The sequence below is a fragment of the Lissotriton vulgaris genome, chromosome 11, assembly GCF_964263255.1.
Source record: "Lissotriton vulgaris chromosome 11, aLisVul1.2, whole genome shotgun sequence".
NCBI lineage: Eukaryota > Metazoa > Chordata > Amphibia > Caudata > Salamandridae > Lissotriton > Lissotriton vulgaris.
The window spans coordinates 309,788,989-309,812,849 of NC_141699.1; positions in this window are offsets into that span (position 1 = coordinate 309,788,989).

Sequence of the window (23,861 nt, forward strand, 5' to 3'; positions counted from 1 at the left end):
CGGTGGCTACAGCAGGGTTTGTTTGCATGGCCTGTCCTTTGGTCAGGCCATGAAACCAACCAGCTATGAGCACACAATCTGGTGTGCTGCTAGGCCTGATTGCTGGGGTTGTTTGCATTGCCTGACTGATGACCACGCCAGCCGCGGTCCATCCATACGGGCGTAGAGGCCACATCCTCTCACCTTTTTTTCAGAGAAGAAAAGTGTCTGTCTGGCTAAGCAAAGGCCAGGCTGAAAGACAATATTCTTGTTCAAATAGCGAAGCCAGGAGCTAGGCATATACTAAATTCACAGGCTCCTGCTGACTGCCTGAGCTGAACTTTGCCAAGTTGAGGATTTCACATGCCCTCTGGGAGTGACCTTCTCAGCCCAGCAAAAGTGCAAAAAGGCCTTCTCCCTTGTGACGATGGCGAGCACCACTGATTGCCTCGGACCTGGGCACTTCAGTTTTAAACTCTGAAGTGCCCAGGGCTGAGTGCCAAATCAGTGACACTTCGTCACAGAGTGAGGTGGGGTTAGCAGTCTCACTGACTCCCACTCTGTGACGAGTGAGGGACTACTGCCTTCCCACATTGAATGATCTATGGTCATCAAATGAGGGAAGGCAACAGTCATTGGATGACCTATAGTCAGCCAACTAGGGAAGGCAGCAGTCCCAACCTCTGAGGATTTTCTCTCCCAGAGTTGCAGGGCAGGTACGTTTTATGTTTTTGAATGTTTGGCACACGCGTGCATCCAAGTATGTATAAATGTATGATTTTTTTGTGAGTGAGAGCTGTGCATGGGTGTGTGTGTGGTGAGTGAATGCATAGGTGTGAGTGAGTGCATATGAGTGTGTGTGTGTGTGGCCTGCCTGACCCACTGGCTGCCGAAATTACCATACGCCAATGGACCATGCCCGCCAACCAACCCACCGTGGAGTTGTGGAATTTTAGTTTGCGATCTGAACATCATCTGCGCCAGCTTGTCACCTATGTACTACGTGCACGGCAGCCATTTTAGGTCACCTATGTACTACGTGCACGGCAGCCATTTTAGATATCATGGTCTCCCTGTCCACGATCAATCGCCAGCGCGCCCCTCTGACCCAGCAAGCATCCTCCGCGCACCCTGGCTCCCCCTCCCTCCCCCTCATGAACATAAACCTTCTGCATAACCCTGTCCTTGGGAGTCACGCCAGCGCCTGACCAACACCTCCTCTCCTCCCATGAATGCCCCTCTGTTGATAAACCTTCCCTCCGCACTGGTCTGTCCACGCGGCATGAATACCACTCCTTTGATGACCCCTTCCCCCGTGTCCAGCTGTCCACACAGGTCCGAGGCCATCGCCTAAGCCGGCAGATATCATTTACTGCCCCTTATTGTATGAGGTCGCCCTCCTTCAAAGGACCCTCTATTGATCCAGGCCTCCCCACCCCCTGTGACATGATCAGGCGCACACATCCTAAGACTCGACGGAACACTTAGCTGCGTGATGACCCCCTCCTCTTATCAGCAGGTTGAGGACCTCTATTGTGAAGGTATATGGGGGTGGGATTGACACGAGGATTACGGGGATGTCTTTTCCTTTATGCTACAATGTTCTGATTGTAATAAAGAAAGGTCACATGCCATAAACCAGTGTATAAGAGGCCAGGCCTCCGAGAGGCTGTTAGAGCACCTCGAGACGATACCTTGTTGTCTGATCTGATGTGTTCTGCTCCGTCGGAATAAACTTCTGTTTCCTGCCTTCTGGTCTCCGGCGCCTGCCTCATTGCTTGGTAAATTTGAATGGTACAAGGGCGGTTAGCGCCGGGCAAATCTTGAGAAAGGTCCTAGCCCTACCTTTTTCCACAATTTGGCGTCCCAAAGCGTGGGGCCCATCAGCGACACGTGGATCCAGTGGGAGAGGTCCCGATGACAGAGTGAACGACTGCAACGATCGGGAAGAGCTCGTGTCCGATAGACCCTCGTCTGACAGCCGATCATCCGACCTTCACTAGTTCTGAACAGACCTCTCTCGAGTGATCTACGGTCCTGACTGGGAACCATCAGGAGTGCCACGAACATCACGAAGGAGAGAGGACGATCGGGCGCTGGATCCAGAGGACAGGAAACCGTCCATGCGGTCCGGGTAAGGTCGTGTAAACACGACGAATTGAGAAAAGATTGTTTTGTTTGGATAATACTAGTATTACGCTTTGTTGAAACCTCTGGAGATTCGCTGTCTGCAAACGGAGAAAACAACAGGCTCTCTCTTTGCAAACAGTGAAGGATAGGTAACGCAGACTTTTGTCCCCATTGTAATCCGTCGTGCCTATCTTCCTCCCCCACTGTTTCCCGAACTGTCGTTCGTGGATTATTGTCTGGAGATTCTTTTTCTGCAAACAGGGAAGAACAAGGTCTCTCTTTGCAGGTAGAGAAAGAGTGGATAACGATAACTTTTCGTGCCCACTTATTCTCCCCACTGAATTGTTTTGATTGACCGATTATTCGGTATTGGTTCGTTTGAGGTATTCACCGCCGGCAAACAACGGAGAATAGAAATATTCTGTCTAGTCTTTGCCCGCCGTGATAAGATAGGTAGTGCAGACTTTTGTCCCCGTTGTAACCCGTCATGCCTATCTTCTCCCCACTGGTTGGTAGCCTGTTTAGCCCGGACCGCTTATTAGAGATGAACCATCCAGCTCCACTGGAGGGCACCCCTAATAAGGACATGTTCACTAAGTATGGACTAGTCGCTATAGCTTACACTAAACTATGGCATAAATATACGAAAAAGAACCCTGAAAGTCAGTGGCCACTGATAGGTTCCTTTAATGAAAATAAAATAAGAACATTAGAAATAGCGCTCCAGAAGAATAAGACCACGCCCACTATGCTCGACAGTATCTGCATGTGGCGCAAAGAAACGGAACAACGAAAGAAAAGAGAAGAAGCAAAAATAGGGAAAGAATTACGAAAGGCAGCCCACCTAGCCGCAAAGCAACTAGAAGAGGAAATAAAAGAAAGAAAAGAAGCTACACAAAACCAAGAATCAGGGTCAACAGGCCAATGTCCTGTTAGGACCCCCTCTGCACTCTACCCTGAATTGCCCTCCAAACAACGGGCAAACGATGAGTTACTGCTAGGTCCCCCAATCATCTACATGCCTCCTCCGTATGCTCCCAGCCAACAAAGCCTGCCAGCCCCAAGTATGAGTGAAAGTGATCCTAGCGCTAGCGCACCGGCCCTCACGGCCTCCGCACCAACCACATTAACAACTTCGTCAGACGATCCCGAGGCTAGCAAACAATCACCGGCCAGACTAAGTAGGTTGAGCAAAGATGAGCGGGATGGAATCGACAAAATAGCAAAGACATTAGTAGAACGAAGGGAGAGCGAAGATTATACAATGAGTGTATATAATTCACATGCCGACAGCCACAGACGGCATTTCATCTTGCGATTCAGCTACTACACCCTGAACGCATATGAAGATAGGTATCAGAGTAAGGGTCCCGCTAAACTAACGACACTGTATAGGAAGATTGATGTGGGAGATGGGACTGAACGTGAGGCGACGGAGCTCTTCATGCAGATGCTTGAGGTCTTCCGCCACCTCGCGGAACAGAAACCAGAAGCCAAGATTACAGTCCCTGAAACAGCCTCGGTAGAGGTAGCCAATACTATGATGCCTATCAGAGAAGCAGCTCCTTACTGGATCCCGCCACGGGGCCAGGGAACGAGCGATGATATTAATAATGAAAATGCAAAGGGAAGGGTTGTGTACAATTGGGTTTACCAACCATGGGACCGACAGGATATCCTAACCTTCAAACAAACCCTGCCCGATTTAAGAAAGAACCCGACAGCATTTTATACCGAATTAGGCACAGCCTTGGGTTCGACAATAATGACTTTAGCAGACATTGACTTGTTCTTTGGGTTATGTCTGCCAGCTGACGTGTGGAAGCAAATCCGGAAGGCTGACCACATGGACCTGTTTGGACATACCTGGGACCAACTCGGTAAACTAGATAGACAGCGAGAGCCGGGGAGTAAACCAGTGAAGGACATACTGGAACTCCCAGACAAACTAGTTCAGAAGTTAAAAACACTGGTCCCGGAAAGAAAGGTAGACTGGTCGATAGTCACGGCCTGCCGACAGAAACCCCAGGAAGATGTGTCAGAATACTTCTCCCGATTCGAGACAGTGTTCTCCGACTACAGTGGCCAAGACATGACCACCGCAACCGGTCAGCACCTGTTTGTACAAAATTATGTAAAGGGACTAACACAAGAAGTCTCCCAAAAACTGCAGACGAGTGAGAGTAGTTGGGGGGCCTCCAAACCCGCAGCTATCCTTCAGATGGCTCAGTATTACGAGCACCAAAAGAATGAGAATGATAGGGCGTCCGAGAAAAAGAAGAAAGATTTAAAGGAAAGGGTAATGATAGCCCAGATACAGGGTATAGCGGTAGGACGGGAACACCAAAGGGGGAACTACCAATCAACCACCCCCAGAGATCTACCTCCTAAAGATCACACCCCAGCACCCCACACTGGACGTAGAGACATTAGCAATGACCAATGCGCCTTCTGCAAAGGGCTCGGCCATTGGAAATCCCAGTGTCCGGTTCTGCTAGAGATGAATAGAAATAGGGATTCCAGGGATGTGGCAGGTGGTCCGAGGAATAGAGTACAGGGACGAGGGCACCCCAACGACACCAACAATGACAGATCAGGGAGACTGAACACATTTGACCGTCCCCGACAGAACCAATATCAGCTATCCGAAGGTGAAAATGCCCCCGATTTTGCATAGGACTGCCAGGGGCAAGGGAGGGATCCAGTCGAGCTCTGTGTTGACCAGCAAGGTCCTTATGTCACCGCTAAGGTCCTGGGTACAGAGTCTCCATTCTTGGTAGACACTGGGGCGACACGTAGTGTGTTATCAAAACGACTGATTCCAAGGGCACCCTTGTCTGGCTCACACATAACGTCGATAGGTTTCGATGGAACGCCCTCCACTAACCCCCTGTCCATACCTATTACCTTTGACCTAGAAAACAACACCACTGACGCGACATTCCTGCTCTCCTCCAACTCCCCTGACGCCATTATGGGCATTGACTTACTGAAACATTTTCGAGCTACCATTAGGTGTTCCCCAGATGGAGTACGAGTCATCCTGTACGACAACCCAGACATGTCCAGATCCCGTCCCCCACGACACATGTGCTCCATAACTGACGCTGACATGTCCTTGCTTGACACCCTACCTCCGTACCTATGGGCCAAAAATGACTCTGATGTGGGGCGAATGATGATTGATCCTATTCACATAACTGTACGACAGGACGCTATGCTCCCGAAACTTCCGCAATATCGGATATCGCCAGAGGGTGAGAAGGCACTGGTAGCGATCATTCAGTCTCTGGTAGATGCAGGAGTGGTTGAAGAGGTGGTTAGCAACGTCTGCAACAGCCCAATCCTACCTATTGTTAAGAAGCAAGGTGAAGGAGATGAGAAAGCGTACCGCTTCATCATCGACTTACGAGAGATTAACAAAGTGGTTGTACCCCAATATCCTGTAGTCTCTGATATCACCACCATTTTGACCCTCATCCCGTCCACTGCCACCACCTTCACTGTTATCGACCTTAAGAACGCGTTCTTCTCTATCCCCATTCATCCAGACAGCCGTTATCTCTTCGGCTTCACTTTAAAATCCCGCTCGTACCGATTTTGTAGAGCTCCCCAGGGGTACACCGAAAGTCCCAGCATTTACAGCCAGGCCCTCAAAAGGCAGCTAGATGCCTTCCAGCTACCAGATGGAGTGGTGTTGATCCAATATGTTGACGATATCCTTTTGGCAGCCAACACCACCCCGCTTGCAACAACAGCCACCGTCCAGCTCCTACACTTTCTTGCAGAAAATGGCCATAAAGTCTCCAAAAAGAAGTTATAGTTCTGCCAGCCACAAGTGACTTACCTAGGCCATCTCCTGTCCAAAGAAGGGAGGAAACTTACACCCGACCGAATCCAAACCATCCTAGACACCCCCATCCCAAAAACACAAAAGCAGGTCCGCTCTTTGGTTGGCCTAACCTCTTTTTGCAGACAGTGGTTGCCTAATTACAGCCTCATTGTGAAACCATTACTTGCCCTGCTGACCAAAGATGTCCCCTCCCCGCTTCCTTGGACCACTGAGTGTCAAGCCTCCTTTAAGGAATTACGGGATGCACTCTGCTCAGCGCCTGTCCTAGGAACCCCGGATTACTCCAAACCCTTCTCCCTCTTCACCCACGAAAGGGAGGGGTGTGCATTGTCTGTCCTAACTCAATCAATTGGTCCTAAGCAGCGCCCTTGTGCCTACTTCTCCGCCACTCTTGATCCTGTAGCCAGAGCCTTACCTGCCTGCCTTCGAGCGGTAGCTGCCGCTGCTGTCTCTATCCGTCAGAGCAAGGGAATCGTACTTTCCAACTCCCTCACAGTGCTAGTACCCCATGCAGTCGACACCCTCTTGAACCAGACAAAGACCCAACACCTGACTAGCGCACGACTGACAGGGTACGAGTTGACTCTGCTTGCTCCCCACATCACACTAAAGAGATGCACGACTCTGAATCCTGCCACATTGTTACCCCTGCCTGAAAATGACCCCGGCATTCCTCCCGTCCACGACTGTGTGACCCTCACGAACGAACAAACTAGGAGTAGGGTTGACCTCCGAGACACTGCTTTCACGGACCCCGATGGAGAGCTATGGGTAGACGGCTCATGCATCAAACTCCCAGATGGCACCACTTCAGCTGCCTATGCAGTAACGACAGCCCGAACAGTAGTTGAGACAGCCTGCATCACACAACGATCTGCCCAGGCAGCAGAGCTGATAGCCCTCACCCGAGCATGCATCATAGCCGCAGGGACCACCACGAACGTATATACGGACAGCCAGTATGCCTTCGGAGTGGTCCACCATTTTGGGCTCCTGTGGAGGGAGAGGGGATTCCTGACGTCCCACGGCACCCCGATCCTCCACGGAGATCTAGTCTCCGCTCTGATTGAAGCAGTTCTCCTCCCCAAACGATTAGCGGTAATCAAATGTCAAGCACACAAAAGGGTGACAGACTTAGTCGGACAAGGGAATGCATTGGCCGACATCACTGCACGAACCACAGCTGAGAATAGGACGGTGACACGCATGTACGTGACCAGGTCACAAGCAGAAACATGGAGTGACACAAGGATAATGATCAGAGACATACAGTCGGCCAGTACCCCTCACGAGCTGACTAAGTGGGCAAGGGTGGGTTTGAAGGATGAGGAGGGCTGCTGGCGAACGAAGGATGCAAGCAAATGGTTGCTGCCCGACTCATATCTGATTCCCATACTGACAATGGCTCACTCCCCCGCACACATAGGATCTGCACCCATGATCGAACTCATTTCCAAAGTCTGGCACAACGACAAAATCCCTGACTCAGCCAGACGCCTAGTTCAGCAGTGCCTTATCTGTCTGCAACACAACCCCGGGAAAGGAACTGTAGTACCCCGGGGAGGGTTTGGGACCCCCAATCACCCCTTTGAGGTCCTTCAGATGGACTACATCCAACTCGAGAGGTGCCAAAACCTGAAGTATGTACTAGTCATCGTATGTGCCTTCAGCAAATGGGTGGAGGCCTATCCAACTCGTGACAACACTGCCATGACTACTGCCAAAGTACTACTGAAGGAATTCTTCCCTCGCTATGGCCTTTGTCGAATTTTATGGAGCGACAATGGCCCCCACTTCATAGCTGAGGTTATCCAACTAATCCTAAAGGGGTTGGGGGTGAAGCAGCGGTTTCATGCGGTCTTCCACCCCCAATCCGCCGGTCTAGTGGAACGCCATAATGCCACACTGAAGCTGAAACTGGCAAAAATAGTGGCCACCACTGGACTTAACTGGCCGGATGCCCTCCCACTGGCCTTGTTATCGATGCGCTCCACTCCCACCAGGCACCATTTGACCCCCTACGAGGTCGTGTTTGGGCGACCGATGAATCTCTGGACTGCTCCCAAACCGACCTCCATTCATGACGTCCCAGACGTCCTACTATCCGATTATTTGTGCAAGTTAACTAAAACGTTGTCTGTCATTCATCAACAGGTGCAGCAGGCCATCCCCGATGCTTCCAGGGGCCCCGGCCATGACATCCAACCGGGAGATTTCGTGTTGATACGAAATTTCCAGCGAACCAAGAGTCTGGAACCTCGGTGGACGGGCCCCTGGCAAGTGCTGATCACCACCCGAACGGCACTCCGAGTGGAGGGGAAGAAGCACTGGCTGCACGCCCATCATTGCCGGAAGGTCTCTGCGAACCTGGCCACGACAGAAAACGTCAACACCCAAGAAGAGCTCCTGAGCAAAGACCGACCGATATTGGACTGTTATCCTGATACCGAGGCACTCGAACTTGCAAAATTCTCTGATCCCACTGTGCCATCCAGAGAAGGGTATTTCCTGCGTCGAAAGGAGGGAGTTTCGGCTAAGTAGGCCACGGACTAAGTTAAATCTCAGAACGGTGACCTAAACACAATCAAGGGTTACCGGGAGAGAAGCTAAACGAAGTCTGTGGTTCTGCCCACTACCGAGCCCCTTGAAGGTGATGGAAGCGCCCGATAAGAAGATGATGGAAGCGCCAGATAAGAAGATGATGGAAGCAACAGGAAATACCCAGTATAGAAATACAAAGACTGACAACTTGCACACATCAAAGACAATCGCACTCTTCATTGTCTTCCTCTTCTGCCTCCTCCTCATGACCTCCTTCTGGATTCTGGAGGAAAGCACACCGGCTCATGAGGCATTGCTACCTACTGCACAGCCAACACCTCTGAAAGAGCATCACCTAATCTCTCTGTCGCCTCAGCTCCGAGAAAGGCGCAGGGAATTCTGGAACAATTCCTTCGTGCAACTGTTGCACCAACACAACCTTGCTGCAAATGCTACGAACTGTTGGATCTGCGGGTTGCTCCCGCATGCCACTGGACACTCCATCCCCTTCATCCCTTCACCTTTCTCAGTTCACGGCTCCTGCCTCGCCTGGTTGATCCTCATGCAAGAGAGCCACAAGGACAACGCCACCTCCAGCCGGACAGTGTCACTCTTCTACTCTGGGTTCTGGCTGAATAGAACCAGAAAGACCTCTGCTGCTCTGTGTCCTGCGCTCGCAGGCGCCACCTTCCTCAAAGACATTCCAGCCAAAGAACGAGTCGAAGTACAGGTGCTCCACAATCCAGCCAGAACCACCTTCTCTCATCTGCAAAAACAAACTACCGCCACCCTGACTGTGGCTCTGTCCGTAATCAATGTCACTGGCCTTGTGTGCCTAGAAGGCCAGGGAACGCAGCTGGTGGGCCACAGCTCCTGCCGAATCACCAGAACATTGGACTCAGTCGACCCCCCTTCTTTTGTCGCCTCTCCAAACATGTACTTTGTGTGTGGCACCAAAGCTTACACCTGGCTCCCGAGAGGCTGGAAAGGCGTCTGTTACATTGCCTTCGTTCTTCCACCCACAAATGTAGCCCCTGCCAACCACCACCGGCAGAGGCGTGCAGACGACATTGGACAAGCCGACTCCACCGGAGCACAGTTCCTGGATGCAGCAAAGGGACTTGTTCCTCTGTGGGGCCCAATGGCAAACAGCCGTGCCATCCGACACCTGACCCAGGCAGTGGAAACAACGATCAACATCACGGCTGGCATCCTCGCCAACAACACTGCGGAGCTTCAGGCGGTCCGCCTTGTGACCCTCCAAAATCGTCTTGTCCTAGACGTGGTCCTAGCCGACCGAGGAGGAGCATGCCGCATCATCGGATCCAGCTGCTGCACCTACGTGCCAGACAACTCGCCTTCAGTCTACAAAGCCATTGAGCACCTCCACAGACTTTCTTCGGAGGTTCACCAAGAACAAGAAGGATGGTCGCTCGGGAACTGGTTGTGGGACACTGTGAAGAATTGGGGTTGGAAGTTGTTCTCCTTCATGCTGATACCTGTTGTTATATTATGTGGGTGTTGCTTCGGTATCCAATGTCTGCCACCTTTGTGCGGCCTTGTTTCTAACTGTATGTGCCCAAAGACTTTGGACTTCCGAAATGAGCACATGAGCCCCCTCTATGAAGTAGAAATACGTGGCCTTATGGGGATAAATCCAAACTGACAAGATGGCGAGACATGTTAAAAGGGAGGACTGTGGAATTTTAGTTTGCGATCTGAACATCATCTGCGCCAGCTTGTCACCTATGTACTACGTGCACGGCAGCCATTTTAGGTCACCTATGTACTACGTGCACGGCAGCCATTTTAGATATCATGGTCTCCCTGTCCACGATCAATCGCCAGTGCGCCCCTCTGACCCAGCAAGCATCCTCCGCGCACCCTGGCTCCCCCTCCCTCCCCCTCATGAACATAAACCTTCTGCATAACCCTGTCCTTGGGAGTCACGCCAGCGCCTGACCAACACCTCCTCTCCTCCCATGAATGCCCCTCTGTTGATAAACCTTCCCTCCACACTGGTCTGTCCACGCGGCATGAATACCACTCCTTTGATGACCCCTTCCCCCGTGTCCAGCTGTCCACACAGGTCCGAGGCCATCGCCTAAGCCGGCAGATATCATTTACTGCCCCTTATTGTATGAGGTCGCCCTCCTTCAAAGGACCCTCTATTGATCCAGGCCTCCCCACCCCCTGTGACATGATCAGGCGCACACATCCTAAGACTCGACGGAACACTTAGCTGCGTGATGACCCCCTCCTCTTATCAGCAGGTTGAGGACCTCTATTGTGAAGGTATATGGGGGTGGGATTGACACGAGGATTACGGGGATGTCTTTTCCTTTATGCTACAATGTTCTGATTGTAATAAAGAAAGGTCACATGCCATAAACCAGTGTATAAGAGGCCAGGCCTCCGAGAGGCTGTTAGAGCACCTCGAGACGATACCTTGTTGTCTGATCTGATGTGTTCTGCTCCGTCGGAATAAACTTCTGTTTCCTGCCTTCTGGTCTCCGGCGCCTGCCTCATTGCTTGGTAAATTTGAATGGTACAAGGGCGGTTAGCGCCGGGCAAATCTTGAGAAAGGTCCTAGCCCTACCTTTTTCCACAGAGTGCCTGCCCAGCCACTAGTTGCCAATGCTGGTAGCTATCTCCTGGAATGCCCATCCTATGACTGTGTGTACAGCAGATATTTTTCACAAATTTTGGAATGGGTAAATTATTTTCCCATATCGTTGATTCTTTTCTTTTTAGTGAAAATTCACGGTGTAAAAGAAAATGGTGTTTTTCAGTACAAAATGACTTCTCTTGGCACCTCTCAGTCCTCTCCTGGGGTAGGGCACATCTTATGGTATCTGCCACGGCACTGCAGGTTTTTGTTTACGCGCATGCAAGGTTTTTTTTTCCCGTGCAAAGCAAAATGCTTAACTTAAAAAAATTATCCAAAATTTCAAGATGCCTGAAAAAAGTAAATCCCTTCATCAGACAATCACATCTGTTAAAAAGTAAAATGCAATTGGTAGTTTTCACAATTTTCTGTATTGCTATTTCAAATTGTAGAGATATGCAAAAGTGGTAATCCTTTGAACCCTGCTTGGATTTATTTTAAATGCTTATATCTCTAAAATTCATGAATGGAGATATTTGGACAGTTAATAAGTGCATCCTCTGTGAATTTGTGAATTTAATTAGAAGAAATAAAGGCACACTATTGGACCTGGCAGCCTTTTCTCCTGCCACTTATTTCGGAATCGCAAATCATGCTGTTAATAAGCAAACATGTACACTCTGATTGGCTGGCTGTCACAGAAAAAATGATTTTGCGGGTGCCATTCCCAACATGTTACATTCAGCATCCTGTTGCTAACAATAAAAACAAAAAGAGCTTAAGGAGGCAGGATGAGCCTTATCCCCAAGCTATGTGGGGAGACAAAAAGGGACCCCATTGATATAACAATCAATATTAAAAAAAATATTTGTATTGCTGTATTTGTAGATCCTGTTTCAGACGTGTGAATTATAGACCAGTCCTTTGGCTCTACGGACCATTCTATGGGTCTCAGGATTTGATAATCTAGCACAGGATTTGAAAATCTTGAAATAAAAAGTATTATCTTGAAATAAAAAGTCTAAGGGACCCCTGCCTGCCCTTAAAACATGAAACAAAATCTTATTTCTTTTTAATTCATCCCTTTTTCCTTAAAGGATTTGTCAATTTGTCAAAGAGGCGACTGCATCACAGACTGATCAAAAAGTCGAAGGCAGCCTTTTATGCAGGGAAAATTCTAGGGGCAAAAAACTCTGCTGAGGAGCTCTTCAGTATCTATAAGTCACTGACCACAATCGATTCGTTCGCTGACCCGAAGAGCTGTTCGATTAAAACATGTGACCGCATCGCCAACTATTTCTCCACCAAAGTCGAGAAAATCTACTCGACCTTCCCCAAGCCTCCTTCCATGGGAGTTGAGTTTGAAGTTAATGCACTGGGTATGGAGATTCTCACAAATTTCATCAGGCCACCTCCTGAGGAGCTGGTCAGGACGTGCCTCTCGGTAAAATCTGGCTCCCCTATGGACCCGGTGTCTCCTAAGCGGTTGGGGGACAGTTTGAGCGTCCTGGAGCCTTACATAAGGCACGTCTTGGATGTCTCCTTCAAATCTGGCACGCTTCCTGAGGGGTGGAAACAGGCGGTGGTACTCCCCCTCCAAAAGAAATCTCACATGGGTTTTGAGGTGTTGGAAAATCTGAGGCCCATCTCACTCCTACCTTTTCTGTCCAAAGTGGCTGAGAAGGTGGTGAACACCCAAATCATGAAGCACGTAGAGGAGGTGGGTTTGCTCCACGACACGCAGTTCGGTTTCAGACCGTGTCATTCCACAGAGTCCGCCCTTCTCATGGCAACCGAACATCTGAGACAGGGCGTAGACGAGGGGCAAACCATGGCCTTGAACCTGCTTGACCTCAGCGCAGCGTTCGACACTGTAGCACATTCCACCTTGCTGCAGTGTCTGAGCAAAGGTGGCATCGCCAGCACCGCGTTGAGGTGGATCCAGGCCTTCCTTACAGGAAGGAGCTTTAAAGTGAGGCAGGGCGACTACTACTCTAAAGGGGTACCTTTGGGTCAGGGCGTGCCTCAGGGCTCGTCCCTGAGCCCGACCCTTTTTAATTTATATGTGGCGCCCGTTGCATCGATTGTGGAGAGTTATGGCCTCCAATTGGTAACTTATGCTGACGATACGCAGCTGGTCATCTCCCTGTCGCACGCGCCCTGTCTTGCTGCGGATGGCTTCCAGTCGTGCATGAAAGATCTTGCCGATTGGATGGCCATTAATTATTTGAAGCTAAACGGCAGCAAGACAGAGGTGCTGGTGGTAGGGAGAGCCCAGTCGGCTTAGTCGTCAGCCTGGTGGCCATCCTGTCTTGGACCAACTCCTACCCCCTGTCAGGAGGGCAAAAACCTGGGCGTTTGGTTCGATGCGGCTCTGACCTTTGGGCCTCAGATCAATCGGGTGGTAGGAGTATGTTTTGGGGTCCTGAAGAGACTTAGGAAAGTTCTAGACCTTCTGCCATTGGAAGCTCGCCAAACCTTGGTGCATGCCTTGGTGACCGCAAGGTTTGACTATGCGAACCTGCTGTACCTTGGGGCACCGAGTAAAAGCGTGGCACGTCTTCAGGTGCTGCAGAATGCGGCGGCACGCCTGATTCTTAGGCTGCCCAAAAGGGCGCCCTCGAAGCTGGCATTACAAAAATTACACTGGCTACCGGTAAAGAGCAGAGTTGAGTACAAAGCTCTCTGCACATGTCACCGGATTCTGTATGGTAGGGCGCCCCGACCTTTGCAGAAACTGATCGAAGCCTATGAACCTCCTAGAGCGCTTAGATCTGCGGGTGGAGGACTGCTGAGGACTCCCAGGGTAAAGAAAGCTCGTATGGGAGGCAGGTCTTTCAGGCACCTGGCCCCCAACCACTGGAACAAACTTCCAGTGGACCTTCGCTTGGAATCAGCAGAAATGAAGTTTCGAGCTAAGTTAAAAACCTACCTTTACACTAGATAATTTTGACCTGCTAGCACTGTTTTCCTTGTCTTATGCTTTTCTCACTGTCAGCGCGGGGACACGCCGGTGCGCGTAACTCAGCGCTTTACAAATGCCCCTATTATTATTATTATTAATATCTTTGCTATTGTACAATCTCGGTGCTGCCCTCTCCTGTTTTCCAGTCACATATGGATTTCTGTTCCTGTATGCCTAAATAACAAATCAATTACTAACCTTCTATGAAATTCTGGCTTTTTCCCAACAACAGTGTTTAATAGCTTTTCTATGTCAGTCTACAGGTTGTATCCAGCACCACAATACCCTTCTATAAATGTATAAATCAGATCAGAGCTCGCTTCTTACTAAGGATTGTAGGCCCTGTGTGCAGTGACCTGTGACTCGCTGGAATGATGCAAGCTATTGACCATGACGCCTTGATACTGCGCGGCAGAGCAAGATCTGGACTCGGGTGACCAAATCACCAACCCTGCTGGCCTAGCAATACACTCTCCTTAAGGATTGATTTAGTGAGTTGTAGAAAGTGAACTGGGGGTGGTTTGGGCTCCCCCATGAAACAATGCTGTTTTTGTACAAATTGGACATTTTAAATCCAATATTAGCTAGGTATTCTAATGTATGCTCTGTTGTGGCTCAATGCTGGCAACGACACAAACTAGAGCCAATAAAATTGAGACACTCACCAGCCTGGATTTACTTTTATTTTTTAAACATTTTCTGATGTTATCAAGCCAGTCCATTCTTAGGGGATGGGATAGAAATCCGAGAAAAAGCAGATTTATGTTGGTGTCTCGGCCTGCAGGACTTTCTACCGGCCTTCCTTAAAAGCCTGCAGTAAGTCTAGGCCTTCGGTACCTGAATAAAAGTGTCACCATGGCCATGCACCAACAGTAAGGATGCCTGTAGTTGCACTATTAGGCATGTAAAATTAAATCAAACCCCTAAGCAGTCCCATTAATGAACTCATTACACAACAGTAATCTTCCTTACCCTGAGTCATAGTCCTCCTCGTCCCAGTCCTCACTGCTTTAGGAGGTGTCCCACCCCCAGTTTCCTCAATGCTCCGTAAAACTTATATTATGCAACAAATAGTCCTTTTTTCTAATTTACTTTGCCATTGCATTTAAATACCTTCCTCCCTTCCAAGATGGTATGCACATAACAAACTGATCAAAATAATTGGAGGTATAAAAAGATTGCAGGGAGGGAGACTATAGGAATTAGATGAGAATGACTATGGTCCAGGGTAATAAAGATTACCAATAAGAAATGACTTAACTACCCATTCATCCACCATTCTTGTCCCAGTCCTCCCTGCTTGAGGAGGATTTATCAAAGTAAAAAAAAAACACCAACCACTCTCATGCTCTTGTGAGGGGTTATTGGTAGCAAGTACTTGGTTGCTAATAACATAATCGCAGCATCAACATTTTCAGACAGAATTAACCAACTGCAACCTGTACTGATTTGCAAAAGTAAGCAGTGTGGACCACATTGCTGCTCTTCAAATCTCTTGCAATAAGACACCACAAACTGCAGCACATGATGTAGAAAATGTCCTTGTAGAATACCTCTAAATATTCTCTTGAATAGGTTTCCAAACTAATCTTTAAGTTTGGGATATGGCCTAACAGTCAGTCCTAAGGAATCAGAGTGGAAGTTCAAAACTTTTTACCCATGTTAGCAGAACAAGATGCCATAAATAGGGAGCCCGATAGACGAAATTCCTTAGTTCTGACTAAGTATAAAAAAAATAATAATATACAGAGCCGAAATACCAGGGATAAAAAATAAAACTATTGACAAAAGAGAAAGGGGGGGACCAAGAGCTAATCAAAACAAAGGGGACAATGTTCCTGAAGAGTAGTGCTCCATGTCACCCACTCACTCAGAGGAAGGAAAGAGACAGAGAAACAGGAGGTGAAATGAAATGAATGAAATGAAATTAAATTAAATGAAAAGACTATTTGTAAAGCGTGGTGGCTACCCTAAGGCGTCCCAGTGCTGCAAGAGGTCAGGCCTGAGACAGAGCCGCAGAAAGTTACTCTGGTTTGTTAAAGAGCCAGGTTATCAGGAGTTTTCCGAAAGTCAGTAGTTTGGGCTCTGATCTGAGTGTGAGAGGCAGGGCGTTCCAGAGCTTGGCGAGATTGTAAGAGAGTGAGCGGCCTCCGCATCTGGCTTTCTTAAATCCGGGTATTGTGGTGAGGTAGGAGGATACTGATCTAAGGTGTCTGTTGGGATGGTAAGCGGTTATAAGGGGGCGGTTGATGATGGGACCTGTTCCCCAGTAAGACCGACGGGCGATGCACATAGCCTTGAATTCAATCCTTGCCTTTACTGGGAGCCAGTGGAGGTCTTTTAGTCGGGATTTAACTGGGACTCACCGGAGGATTTGGAGGAAGGGTCCTGGCTGCGCAGTTCTGGATTATTTGTAGTTTGTTCAGGGTGGACTGGAGGGCACCCAGGTATAGGGCGTTCCCACAGTCCAAACGGGACAGAATCAGGCCTTGTACCATAATCCGTCTGGCATGAAAGGGAAGGAAAGGGAGGATTTTGCGCAGAAGTTTTAGGAGACCAAAACAGGTGGCAGATAGTTTGGCCGCCTGATGATTAAAATTGAGTGACTTGTCTAGCCATATGCCGAGGCTTTTGATTGATTCTTTGTGTGGAGGGGGAGGACCTAGACAGGGGGGCCAGATTGGATCTATGTCTTTGCAATGGTGTTTCCAAGGACCATAAGCTCTGTTTTTTCCCCGTTTAATTTTAGGCAGGAGGATGTCATCCATGTGGTGACTGCGTCCAGACATTTATACAGGCCATGGTGCGAGTTAAGGGGGGGATCTAAAGCCACCACTAGCTGGGTGTCGCCCGCGTAGGTGGCAATTTTTACTCCGAAGGGGCGAACGACCTCAGCCAGTGGGCTCATGTAAACATTAAAAAGGGTGGGGCTTAGAGAGGAGCCCTGTGGCACCCCACAGTTCAGGGGTTTGCTGGGGGAGGTGTGTTCTTTCTCAAATACCTGGAAGGAGCGACCAGAGAGAAAGAACCTGAGCCAGGTGATTGCCATTCCAGAGATACCTATCCCGCTGAGTCGGTGTTGTAGGATGTTTTGGTTTACAGTGTCGAAGGCGGCACTTAGGTCAAGGAGAATGATGACTGTTGAACCTCCATTGTCCAAGATCCTTCTGGCCTCCTCCGTCACTGCAACCAGGGCCGTTTCAGTCGTTGGAGGGGACGAAAGCCTGTCTGGGATGGGTCCAGTCTAGTGTTTAACTCCAGAACATTTGTCAGTACTGCGTTGACATGTTGAACTAGGAGTTTGCTGAGCCAGGGTAGTAGGGAGATGGGTCGGTAGTTAGAGGGGTTGTTCTGATCTAAGTTTGATTTTTTTAGAAGGGCTTTGACCATGGTTTGCTTCCAGGGGGGTGGGACGGTGCCAGTGTACAGGGAGGTGTTGAGTAGGTCCAGAATGGTGGGTGAGATGTGATGGATGATTGGGAGAAGGATGCGCGGGGTGCAGGGTCTTTTGGTGAGCCAGATTTAACCTGATGCATAATTGCCTCTAAGTTGGTGGGATCTAGAGGAGGAAAGTGCTCAAGTGTAACTGGGGGAGGTGGCGCGAGTTCTAGGGAGTTACTGGTCAGAGGGGAGTGGTAGGAGAAAGAGGTGTTGATTGTTTCAATTTTGGGGAGAGAGAACTCTTCTAGGTTGCTGCAGTGGGCATTGACATCGCCGTATTCCTTGGGTGCCTCTGGTAGTTGAAGGAGGGATTTCGCAATGCGGTAGATTTCCTTGGGTTTCGAGGCTGCTTTGGCAATTTTTTCCTCAAAATAGGTTGCCTGTGCTAGTTTGATGCAGGCTTTGTAGGTTTTGATTGCCATTCTGTAGGTCAGTTTTTTTGTGGGTGAGTAGTCCAGGCGCCATTTCCTCCAGTTTTTTACATTTACGTTTTGATTCCCGCTGATCGGTGGTGTACCATGGGACAGTTGTGTTGCCGCGTTTGGGTTCGATGATTTTGAGGGGGAGCACCAAATCGAGAGAGTTGGTGATCAAGGTGTTATAGTTCTCATTCCCCGTCAAAGGGGAAAGGTGAAGAGTATCCTAGGTAATTAGGAACCACTAGTGAGAGGGAAGAACAAGTCTTGCCTCTTGTTGCACTCACACACCCCGAAAGTTGTCATGCTTCATCATCAGGCGTTTGTCCTCATTGTTCAGGTGCTGCAATGCCCCACGGGTCCCTCGAAGGGTCACTTTAGCGGAGATCTTTTTAGAGAACTGCCGTCAGATGCATGTGGGTGTGTGTGGGGTGGGTCCTATGTGGAGGGTGATAAAGTGTGTGCAACGTAAGCTAAAACTGTCTAAGGGTTACCAGAAAAATATTTAATGTGACGGTACCCTTGGCTGAGTAAAAAGCCCGTAGGTTGTGTGTTTCCCCAATAGGCTCAATGTGCCCAGGTAACTGCAAGGTTAAAAGGTCGACATGTTTCGCACCTATGTGGTCTCAAGGATCCATGGCTATTCTTTGGGACTGAAACAAACAAAGTGAGGTGATATGCACGTGAGAAGTGGAAGGGTTTGTACCCTCTGAGGGTGTCAGGGTGGGCCAAAGAATTGTGTACCCTACAGTATAGCTACACACTCAAAAGTTGTGACCGCTTCCTGAACACCACCTAGGAAAGAGAGGACAGACAACAAATAGGACATGAGTCAAACATGTGAGGCATTCCCCAACAGAACACAGCAGAGCTGCGCAAGTCACATAAAAAGATAAAAACACGAGACAGTTAGGGTTGAAGTGTTACCCTTAGTGCAGTGACCGCATCACAGTGTCTCAAACTCGAGCTCCAAGCGGTCAATCTGTCAATCCTTTCCGAGACAGATGGATAGCTCTTCCTTGATTCTGTGGGTGGCGGTGCACACCGATCTTAGTTGGTGGAGTGATTTGTCTGGTTAATTCTGATAACGAACGAGACTCCTCCATGCTAACTAGTTACGCCACCCCCAGCGCAGCGAAGAATGCGACCGCCGCAAGAGGCAGGAAGCTACTCCCCGGCCAGCACAACGGCGATTCAATCCTGTACCCCGGCAGTAAATTTAGACTGGTTGGGTCCCACTTGAACACACCCCAAGATACCTTCATAAATAAATCAAAAATATATATATATATATCTTCTTCTAAGCCCAAACCAAAACCCCAAGTTAAAATACTCACCTGGTACCAAGTAATTGATGTAGTGGTCCTCATACCCCATTAAGACATCCTTCTGCACCCAAGTACTACACTGAAGGAACTAAGCCTGCATAAAGTACTTCAGACACCGTTCCCTTCTTCAACTGCTCACACTGTCCTGATGATGATCTTGACTTAGAAAAGATCGAAACGTTGTCGACCCCCCATGAAAATCCTTCATTGTACATACCGCTGTGGATTTCTTGTTGTTATTTTTGCATGATATTTTGTTTACCTGCACTTTTACTTAAGTCACGTTACACCCCTTTTTCACTCATGTGAGCACCTGAACCAACCTATGATAAGCTAACTTGTATTTGTACTGATTAAAAGTACACATGTTGCCCTACTTACTGTGCTCCCTAACTTATTTAGTCTCTAAAAATAATGTTTTCTTGTAACTTTGGACCTAAGTAGGCCACCCTTGAACCACTGTCTCCTGTATATATATATTACAACTCTAGGTTCACTTAACGGGGTACCCTTGTTTTCTTAACCTACCGATGATGAAGTATGACATCCTTCGGGGTGTGTGAGGGCAACAAGAGGCAAGACTTGTTCTTCCCTTTCACTAGTGGTTCCTGATTACTTAGGATACTCTTCACCTCCTGTGTCTCTGTCTCTTTCCTTCCTGTGAGTGAGTGGGTGACACGTTGCTCCCCTCTTCCGGATCAGTGTCCCCTTTGTTTTGATTAGATAGTAAATAAATCTCACAATACTACCAAACTAATCTCTTTAGAAAGGTGAAACCTTGAATGCACTTGGGGTCAGAACAAAGAAGATCCTGTCTGGAAATATCCTGCCATAGTTATTACCATAAGCTCATAACCTTCCACCAAGACCTGGCTGATGCAGTCTCTTGGGATAGCAGAGATGAAAGATAGGTGCGGAATGCAGATATTTCTAGCATCCAGCAGTCGGAGATATCCTGCCTGTACATCAAAGAATGCTCAGATGAAGAGTTTCTGATGATCAGGCAACAACTTGGACTTTTGATGATTTAGGATGAAACCCAAATCCACCAGTTACTTGGAAACCATCTTCTCATTTTCCTCAAACCTGAATAAAAACGAAACTGAAGTCAACCAGTCATCAAGGTATGGAAATATTTTAATCCAACTGCAAGAACCAACTATTGGAGCTAGCACTTTCCTAAAGACTCTCATTGATTATGATGATGATACTGATGATGATGATGATACTGATGATGATGATGATGATGATGATGATGATGATGATAATGATGAGAGCCTGGAACTGAAAATGTTGCTCTCCCACTCTAAATCGAAGGTAACATTAACTTTTGGGGGAATCAGTACATGAAAGTAGGCAACTTGCAATACCAACTTTGCCAAAAAGTTCCACTCGGATAATAAGGGAATTACTGACTGAGGAGTAAACATTATCAATGGTTCTTAGATACCAAATCTGTTCAGAAATCTGATGTTCAACACAAGACTGAGTGCCGCTTTGCCTCGGAACTAGAAACAGAATTGAATAGGGCAGGGTGCAGGAACCATCACTCCCTTCTTTGGAGACACTGAAACCCATGAAGGAGAGCCTCCTTACTGATATCTTTCATCAGGAAAGACATTCATCGAAAGAAAGTATTTGCTGGGTGGTGATTTAATTAAGAAAAACAGCCTTCTTTGACTGTAAACTACACCCATTTATCTTGAAGTCTTTGAGCCTGTTAGAACTGGGGGTCTCTAGTTGGCAGAGGTAGGTACCACTGTCCAAATAGGGACCCTTGATTCTAGTCAGGGTAAGGAGGAAAACCTCTGAGATAACCCCTGCTCACCCTCTAGGTAGCTTGGCACGAGCAGTGAAGGCTATTCAGGAGGCAATGTGTAAAGTATTTGTACCAACACTCACAGCAACACAGTGAAAACACCACAAACTGACTCCACAACAGTTTAGAAAAATAAAGGTATTTAATGTAAACTACACAAGACCAAAACAACAAAAATCCAACATACACAGTTCAAGAATATGGTTTCAAAAAGAGTTCTTAAGGTTTGCGATAAAATTCTTTAGGTTGCGAAAGAATAATCCACAGATGCGTGACAAGTTCACAGTTGTGTCACGTTTACTCACAGTCCCTTTTAGTTACAACAAAGTTCCAAAAGCAGAAGCTGGTGCGGTGGAAAAAAAGCGATGCGTTGCTCCTGAGACCCTGGGGAGGTGATGCGACAGCCCCGCTGCAGCAGCGGGCGTGTTGCGGCGAATCCGGTCTGTATGTGGAGGAAGGCCAATTGTATGGATTCCGGTGCGTAGGTTCCGTAGGAAGTTTGTTCTCGCAAAGGCACGATGCGACGATCTTTGGAGTTGCGACGATCTCTGGGGCGTCCATGCGCGGACCAGCTGTGATCTTCTCTCTTGCAGCTCCTCGACGCGATGGTTTCTGCGACGACACTCGCAGCGACGTGATGCGATCCGCAAGCAAGCAGTGCGGCGATCTCACCCAGTGACGACAGGCTCTGCAACAACACTCGCAGCGATGTTAGGCTTCCCGCACCGATAGGGTGCGTCCTGCAAATGAAGGATGCGACGGCTCTGACAGCGGCAACAGGCGCATCGATGATCTCGACCTTCGTAGCGGCGGGAAACTTCTCACACTGTCGGGGATGCGCTCCGCAAGCGAGCGATGCTACACTTTTCAATTGCAAAAGTCTCTCAAGATTAGTTTCAAGCTTCCCCAGCACAGGTCCAACTTCCAGAGGCCCCACAACTGGATCAAGCACTCTAGGAAGGACAGAACTCTCTCAGCAGGGTTCCGGGAAGCTGGGGGGTGAAGTCCTTTTGTTCCTGGGACTTCAGAACAGGGAGCCAGCTCTTCTCAGGCCCTTGGAGATTCCTTCAAGACAGGGGACACAGCACACAGCAAAGTCCTTCCCCTCTCCTTGGCTGCAAAGCAACAGCAGGTCAGTCCAGCAGAGCAACAGCAGGACAGTCTTCCTTCTTCAGAGTCAGCTTTCTCCTTGGCAGAGGTCCCTTCTTGATTCCAGGAAGATCTAATTTTCTGTTGTCAGGGGTTCTGTACTTATACCCCTAAAGTCTTTGTTCTCTCTGTGCATGTGGGCCCTGAGCCCGGTCTGAACCAGTTCTGGGTGTCTCCTGAGTACTTTGTTTTCCTGGCTGCTCCTTTCTTTTCAGAGTGAGGGGCAGGGTCGTCAGCCGCCCAGAAGGAGGTGGAGCCAGCATTGTGGAAGGCAGGCACAGCCCTATTCAGGCCCAGGTGCTATCTCCTCCCACCACTCCAGTTGAAAATGCAGTCATTCAGCCTAGGGCTGACTCAGCCACCCTCCTAGGGAATCCCCAGCCCCTGTCACTCTCAAACCAGGCAGTGAATCCACAAACAGGCCAAGGCACACAGAAAGGTCAGACAAGAGAACAGTTACTTTCTAAAAGTGCTGTTCTCAAACACAGGATTTAAAAACAACATTTCCTAAAAGATGTGTTATTAAATTCTGAGTTCAGGGATACTAGATACTTATGTCCTATCTTGTTCCTATGAGAAGAAATGCTGGAAGCCACTGTAGCCAGCATCCCCAATGTTAATCTATGGAGCAAGATAGCCTTACAGTAGTGAAAAACGAAAATGGCTGTAATTCACTACCAGAACATGTTACCTGTACCAGTACATGCTCTACCTTTCACATACACTGCACCCTGCCCAGGGGGGTACCTTGGGCCTTCCATAGGGGTGACTGATGTGCACAAAAAGGGAAGGGTTAGAACTGGTTAGTGGGGACACTGACTAGGAGGACATGGCAGTTTCTAAACTGCCCATAGGCACTGCAGTGGCAGGTCTGAGACACCATTTTAGAGCTACTCCTGTGGGTGGCACAATCAGTGCTGCAGGCCCACTAGTAGCATTTGTCATCACCAGCCCTGGCACACCCAGTGCACTTTACTAGGGACTTCATGGTGATACAAATATGCCAAACATGTACATCAAATCATGATAACAATTAACATAGGGAGCACTTACACTCTGGCACTGATCAGCAGTGGCAGAGTGTCCAAAGCATCTAAACCAGCAAAAACGAAATCCAGCACAGCATCAAAAATACAGGAGGTAGAGGCATGAAGATAGGGGAAAACCACGCCAAAGATGCCAGGTCTTACAGAGCCTGTTGATGGAAGAAATGTCTTAGCCTTCGCCTTTCCACTACATGTTGGGACCTAGTCTGCTGGTCATGGGGCTGAGCAAGCTGCAGCAGCAATTTGTTCAAAAGCTCAATCACCCTCAGGCCCCTGCCATGGATGAGATGCTTATTATCATGAGAGAACTGTAATGAATGCTTCTCTACAATTTTCTTTTTTTTCTCGCAAACATTTTGAAGGGTTGAATTATCTTCATCTCCTCAGTTGACTTGTGAGCCATTTTGTTTCACTGGGGTCCAAAACAGTCAGGACCAAGGAATGGAAAACATTGGATAAGAGTCCTCTGCCCCACATAATACTCCCCCACATCACACTTCCCGGGCTTCATCCACAAGGTCTGTATACTAGCTCTTGCCACCCCTGCTGAATTTGCAGCTGACCACAGCATATTAAATGACGTTTC